General features: G+C 38.0%; 1 protein-coding gene across 2 annotated transcripts in view; it reads left to right on the top strand.

Annotated features, from left to right (window-relative positions):
* Nucleotides 1-4,638: 4,638 nt before the first annotated feature.
* cers2b (ceramide synthase 2b) overlaps nt 4,639-7,649 on the top strand; it is a 41,001-nt gene continuing 37,990 nt past the window's right edge. Inside the window, exon 1 of one of the 2 annotated variants that reach the window (XM_084385850.1) lies at nt 4,639-4,985. The gene's annotated coding sequence lies outside the window, so the exon portion shown is untranslated. The remainder of the gene's footprint in view (nt 4,986-7,649) is intronic. The other variant, XM_084385851.1, reaches the window with a different exon arrangement.

The raw sequence follows: 7,649 nt of genomic DNA, 5'->3' as shown, positions 1-7,649 counted from the left end.
ACGAAAATGTATAAAAGGCTCCATTACCTTGTAGCTTACGTTATGGCCCTGTAGAAGCAGTTTTTGTAAAAGTAGGCTAACGATTGCGTCACAGCCATGCGACTCTCTGTCGCACAGTAGGAAATTACCGTATGGACAGGAAGAGAAGCTCGCGGGCAATCGGGAGGACGTCGAGGCAAAATGACAAAGTAATTAATCAGAACACCTACAAAAAGTTTCTCCTGCTCCAAGATCATGGACAGCTCATACTCACGCTCTCCGTCTCTGCGAGTTTCGGAAGGTAATGATTCAGATTGATCTTGGCACAGCTACTAGAAGACAGACGGTTTGCTCACGTCACATCTACGTCGTCGAGCTCAGTTTGAGTCTGCGCAGTACGCTGGACCCCCAGGAAGTAAAAGTTTCTAATGGGCTTCACTTTGTCTCCGTTGAATCCAATGGGGTCGCTGTGTCCATTTCTTTTACTGTCTATGGATAATACAGCCAGAGACGGGCTCTGATTGATACAGCTCGTCGCGAAATATTCATCTATTCTTCTATCATGCCCGAGCGATGCTGTGATACCGATAGCCTGCTAAGCTTGTGTATGCTTTTAATGAAGCTCCGGTGTAGCGTGATGGGAAGTGGATAAGGTAACTTAGCTGTAAATGTCACCGAACCATAGACGCACCGAACTCAATGTCAGGACGTTTTTCCACATTTAATGCCTGTAAAAAGAACTTGTGGTGCTTCATATGGATCTATGATTCCTAATTCCTTTATCTTCCTCTTGTATATTTCTTTTTGTGATGACATGACGTGAACAGTTAGCTGACGGCCGATGTGCTAATAATAGATAGTGGTCAGTGTTCGTCTAAACCAGTGACCGCGACGCTGAAGTGTGTGAGAACAAATGAATAACATCAGTGTGAACCACGAACATTTGTTTATGTGGATTAAATATTTAAATTTTAATCATTCTGTGTCATTTTTCAATGTCAATCTTTTCATTATTTACATGTTTATGCCCAAAATGCTATATTATTCAAAGTAGTTGACTGTCATTCTCCTCTATGCTGTGTACGTTATTGATTAAATAGCCTAGCCTATTTAACATCGTTACAGGCACGATCGCGAGCATTCATTCATTCATTCAACTATTTTAAAAGACTGGAATAAACACCAGCACACACAAGCAATCTTTTTATAGTCAATTTAATTAAAAAATGTAAACCCAACAGGTATGAAATGTCAGAAAGAGAAAAAAAACTGTTAATGGGAAGCCTATTTATTATTCAGATTGCACAGTTGTAAAGAAAATATATTTATAGGAACATTTCAGCAGGTTCAAGATAATTAATACAATGACCATTATATACTATTATATTATTTTAATCAATTCGCAGCCATAAAACATGTGATAACCCGCATTCTCATGTATGTAGGTCCGCTGAAGTATTCCGTCAAAATGGCTGACACGCGGCTAGGGGTCACGTGACTGTGTTCACCTTATTCCGGAAGTAGCACTGGGTGGCGCCATCCGCGTAATCTCACTTCCTGGTTTAGCTACTTAGCGCTTTGTTTGCCCTGGTCCAATCTGTTATCTGTCTTGATATAAGTAGTAGATAGACTATAATATTATAGCCAAATGCGTTGGCCTATGGTTATTAACAACTGATGCAACGTACTAAAGTACATTTCACTTGAAGCTTTTGAAACAATGCCACAATCAAATTATTTAATAGCTGTCTTTCTAATAGCTATTACTTAGTTATGAAGATGTGCACAAACTACATGTAAAGTTTGAAACATTATTACACCAGTTTGTTTGCTTAATCACCAGATACATTTGCAGTGTATAGCCAACAGATGAGAAAAAAATAGCCACGAACTGGTGTAGAAAGAAAGTAGAGCCTCAACTAGATGAACAAGAGGGTAACGTTAGCTTAGCTAACTGCTAGCTGCAATTTCTTATGCTTTGATCTCTAACACTAGTAATGGCTGTAAAATAAATCCAGCGACTGAATTCTAGAGGACCATAGCTTTCAAACAAGGTATAGCATATGTATGTGTCCTGTAGTGAGACCATTACAACATTACGTTAGATGTTTGTGGCTAATGTAGGCTAAACACTACACATCGGCCGGGCTGCGATCAGACAGGCAGACGGGTCATATAAACACCTAAAAGTCGTTTAAAAATTACCCCGAGAAACAGTGCATTGCTGTGCTGTTGGTACACACGTACATAGCACATTTGGCACAAATTAGCTTATCTTATGTGACATTTTATCAGTGAGACTTCTCTGCAGTTCTCCTCGAAATTGAATGAGGGTCCGCTAAACCGGAAGTTGGTTTACAACGGAAGTACTGGACAGAAGTAAAAGTGGGCGGGGCGGAATAAGGTGAAGTTCGGACTTGAGTCCTTGGTAGTTCGGACTTGACAAGTTCGACTCAGGAGAACGAACTCCCGAGGACGGGAGGACGCAAGTCCGATAATTCTGCAAATGGAACAGCGGCGTACTTGATAATGTCACTCGGCTCGCTCTGGCTATCCGGTTATCTCTTTATGTAGGCTATATCTAGTCTACGAATCAGTGGCGGTTCTAGAGGGGGGCCAGGGGGGGCCAGTGCCCCTGTGACAACAAGCTTGGACCCCCTTGTGGCCCCCCTAAATGTGGAGTGTGAAATAATTTATAAACTATTTTTTGCTATCGTTATTTTTCACATCCGTTATTAGACAGTGGCAACACGGAACACAAATGTAACCCTAGAGAGGGACTGCTTAAATCGGATCTGCAGGGTTTTTTTCTATTCAGAAGTTGGTGGACGTTTTGCGCGAATATTATAGCCTAAGCAAAGAAGGAAATAGGTGAGTAAAGTTGTTAATATGTTGTATTTGTATTAAATGCATTACAGAAGTGTAACGTTAGAACCTGGCCGTTTGTTAGTTTGTGGCAGTTTGAAAAAGGATCAAATATATGATCAACAAACTCATGGTGCTGAGTATTTTTACTTAAACAGGGATGCAAACAGCTCGCTTTTCTGCGCCTCTTTTTCACGTCCGTTTGGGTGACTTGGGTCTGATCTGATTATAATTTCACAAAGTCACCTGAAGCCATTCCATAGCTTAATGTGAGGGACAGAAGTCTATTTACATCATTAAATTAAAGTTTACGGAAACTCGTTTTCCCTCCTCTGCGGCTGTCCATAATCTCCATTCAGTATTCAAACAGCGCGCGCGCCTCGTCCGGTTACAGCAGGATGCACGGTAAAACTCTCTCCAATATGATATATTCATATAATGCATGATCTGTAGATAAAAGGCTGTGGATTTGCATAAAATGACTTTATTTTGTGTATTTGTATTTTATGTTTGTTGCTGTTTTTAAACGACTCGCTACCGTGTGCCTAACTGTGAAGAAACAAATGATCAATAAACTTAACTGTTGGACAGATATACACTAGGATTTGTGCGCTCGACTTTTCTTCGCTTTGTGCCGTGAACTTTTAAATGCGCACTACTGTGACTCCACGTTGCTTTGAGCACATCATTCTGCACCCGTGATGCGCTTTGTGGGCCCTGTTTTGAAGCGTTTCATATTATCATGTTTTTTCCTATATTTTTTATACCTAGCCTTTAGCCTACAATACATTTAAAATAAGCATAATTTAATTGTATATTATATTGTATGCACTAAAGCTGGTGAAAACTTATCTCAGGTCCACAATGTCAGATGACAGATTAAGCAATTTAGGTGTTCTAAGTATTGAGTCAAGGGCAAAGGCCTTAAATCTAGATGAATTTGCTGATCTTTTTGCAAAAAAACACCAAAATCGTAGAATACAGTTAATGTGACTGATTCTGAATATGTAATGCAAATGTAAAAAATATAATGGAAATGCAAATACATTGTTGAATGATTGTAAACATGCCTGTTAATGCCTACAGTGCAGTGCAGAAAATGATATGACAACAATAAGGTCTAAATATAACTGGCCCCTCTAACAGTACAACTGGCCCCAGCTTGGCCCCCCAGTTGAAATGGTCTAGAACCGCCACTACTACGAATAAAACAAAATATATTATAAACCACCACTCTGCCTCTTTTCATTTTCATAAAAAAAAATCTTAAACATAATGGCCACACCTGCGTATAATGCATTTGTCATTTGGGACACAACAACAATCATTTAGTATTTATGTATGATATCAGTTAATTATTTAACTCGTTGTTATCAGTTCATTGTTTATGACATGGTCATAAAGTGTGGGAAACATTGATAATACATTTTAAGGACAGGCTATCTGGCAGAAGATGTTTTTAAATAGTAGCCTATATGTCATTTCTACCAGTCGGCTAACGTTCTGGCAAAGTTATTCCAGTAACGTTCCTTCAAAGTTATCTGGTCTTTAATCATGTTCTTAAAAAGTTAGTAGGCCTACAAAAACAACTTTTTTTTCTGAAATGTTTTAAATATTGAACTAACATTTTTAAAAATGTAAAAAAAAAAAAAAAAAAAAAAATGTGTCGAACATAATAGCTTTTCGAATCCGGAAGAGTGTGATGAGTCTCTCTCTCTCTCTCTCTCTCTCTCTCTCTCTCTCTCTCTCTCTCTCTCTCTCTCTCTCGTTTGAGCGTCATGATTTTTAAGTCCCGCCCGTTCCGTTATTCGTCTCTCTCAGTACCGACGCCTGTCCCACTCCCGTGCGCTCGCGTTCATCCTCGAAGCCAAGCGGAAGAAACTCTCTGAAACGGCTTTGAAATCCCACAATCAGGAAATACCATTCAAACTCGCCACATCTAGTGCTTTGTTGAGCACTTTCTCCGTTACACCGATTCTTACCAAGTTGAAAACTTTTCTGTCTTGAGAGAAGAGATGTGGGTGGTAAACAGTCTGGCCGAACCGCAAACCCACTAACGGAGCCGAAAAACCAGCAGAGAGAAAACAGCTTCTGGAGCGACGAACATCACCACGGTCCGCTGTGTCTGTTGACCGACTGAAGTGAGTCTCTCGCCTGTTGTTATTACAGGGTGTGACATTTATTACAGCAATTACTTTGTGTGTGTGTGTGTGTGTGTGTGTGTGTAGCCTACCTGGTAACGTTACTCCATACTTTACGGGGACCAAATATTTTTTGCTTATAAACAGCTTATAAATCATATGAAATAAAGTATTCTGAAAATGTAAAAATGCAGAAAGTTTTCTGTGAGATGGGTAGTGTTAGGGTCAGGGTTAGGGGATTGAATATAGGCCTACCGTTTGTACAGTATAAAAACAATTACATCTATGGAGAGTCTACGTAAAGATATAAAAAAAAGTTTGTGAGTGTGTACTTAACCATATTTTGGGGAGACATTTGTATCCAGAAGTGAGCTAAACCTACCTGACAAGACATCTTTTTTTGCTACGTCCTTAAATACTAGCTGTAGGCTATATACAAACAATACAAGTCTATGGGATGTCCCCATTTATAAAGCTATTGTACGTAAATGTGAACTTAGACGTGAATTAAGGATGACTGGTACAGTTTTTGAATTTCTGCCTTGTGTAAGGTTCCTTGCCATAAATTGCCATAAACATTAGCCCAACACATGATAGATTTCTTTAATACTGAATATATATATCCTATCCATATGAACAGGAACACATGTAACACATGTAGGTGAATTGAGGTAAAATAAGTCCAAAAGTCATTGAAAAGTGTAAACTAGTAAAAAAAAAAAAAAAAAAAAAGGTTTCAGGTCTAAAATGACTAGTACACTGACCTAAAAACCCACTGACCCATTTCCTTCTTCTTCTTTTTTTCTTCTCCTTCTTCTTCTTTTCTTTTTTGTTTGTTTGTTGGTGAGTGGTGCCATTCTAATGAAAGGTTGGGTGGCCCCATTACCCATACATTGACAAACACTAACCTGCACAAACCTTTTTGGAATCATGAATATGATGAATTAATGCAACAAAATAAGTACCAAAAACAAATGTTGTACTATTATATTTCTATTATATTTCACATTTTTGTGGTTGATTAGGGGTTGCACAATTGAAAAGGTTGGGAAACACCAATTTAGAGCAGAGCATGCACAATGGTTATTGTAAGGTTAATCATTTTCTTCATTAGCTAAGTCTTTGAGCACTGTCCCAATCACCCACAACCATGCTGTTCCATCTGTGTTTTGGTGGATGGGACAAAATAAAAACAACCTAATTCTGAAAATAGAAAAATGAAATTAAAACACATTTTTACTGATTTTGTTGCAGTAGTGCATCATATTCATGTTTCCATCAAAGGTTTGTGTAAAATAGTAGCTATGACAATTTTACGACCTTATTATGAAAACTGGCAAAAGCTTAGGCCTACGTCATTTTCCTCACTTTATGCATTTCAGGGTCAACTTCCTGTTTGATCCATGCCCCACTCACCTACATGATGTCATACCAACGAGGGCATCCAATTTTGATCATGTGGTCTGAGCTGGTCTCACAGCTAGGACTTTTTTTTCACTCATTAGGCAAGAAAAAAGATCCTCGTTCACGAAAACGACTAAAAATGCTGTGTTCTGCTGTCAGGCCAGTAGTTGGCGATGTCACTTTGTAAAGAAACACTACGTGCCTATAGGCTGAACACGTAATAGGCATGACTTCACTGTTTTCACAAATTCAAATCACGTTTTTGTAGTTCACATGGAGACGATAACGGTATCGTTTTCAAAAACTTGCACTTTGAATCCCGTTTTCAAAAGTTAGCTACTTTATATTAATATACTATATTATATGAATGTATTTAATGCTCCTATTGTGCACATATATATTTTACATTGTCTTTATTAAAAAAACACCTGGATGTAATTACAGCTGTATTTAATGTCTGTAATTACATCTATAATTGCACCGTTGACCTTTCCCTTAACCCGTGGATTAAGAGTTAAGGGAAAGGTCACCAGTCCAATTATAGATGTAATTTAAACCTTAAACCTACCCATACCACCAAACCCGTTCCTAACCTTACCCATATCCCTCCCAACGTGAATATATATATATACAGTGCTATGCATAAGTTTAGGCAACCATGCTAAAGTTGACTAAAAAGAGGAATAAAAAATCATATTTTGCAAATTTAACTTAATGCCTTATTTTAAAAAATTAGGAAAAATCCAACCTTTAAGGACACCAATTTTCTTTGTGAATGAATAATGTATCGTAAATAAATAAATGTTCTTCCTTAAAAAACAGGGTGCATAAGTTTGGGCACCACTATGTTAAATTCCCATAGAGGCAGGCAGATTTTTATTTTTAAGTATTTTTTTTTTTTTTTTTTTAGGATACTATGCATCCTGATAAAGTTCCCTTGGCCTTTGGAATTAAAATAGCCCCACATCATCACATAGCCTTCACTATACCTAGAGATTGGCATGATTTTATTTCAGTTAGCCTAATAGCTAGTTTGATTTGCATTGAGAGATGATCTTATGGAAAGTACTCCATGCCAATCTCTAGGTATGGTGAAGGATATGTGATGATGTGGGGCTATTTTAATTCCAAAGGCCAAGGGAACTTTATCAGGATGCATAGTATCCTAAAAAAAATAAAAATAAAAATACTTAAAAATAAAAATCTGCCTGCCTCTATGGGAATTTAACATAGTGGTGCCCAAACTTATGCACCCTGTTT

The sequence above is a fragment of the Rutilus rutilus genome (genome assembly GCF_951802725.1).
Source record: "Rutilus rutilus genome assembly, chromosome: 17".
In the NCBI taxonomy this organism is placed as follows: Eukaryota; Metazoa; Chordata; class Actinopteri; order Cypriniformes; family Leuciscidae; genus Rutilus; species Rutilus rutilus.
Note: the sequence above shows the minus strand (reverse complement) of the source record. Positions and strands in the feature narration are given on the sequence as shown.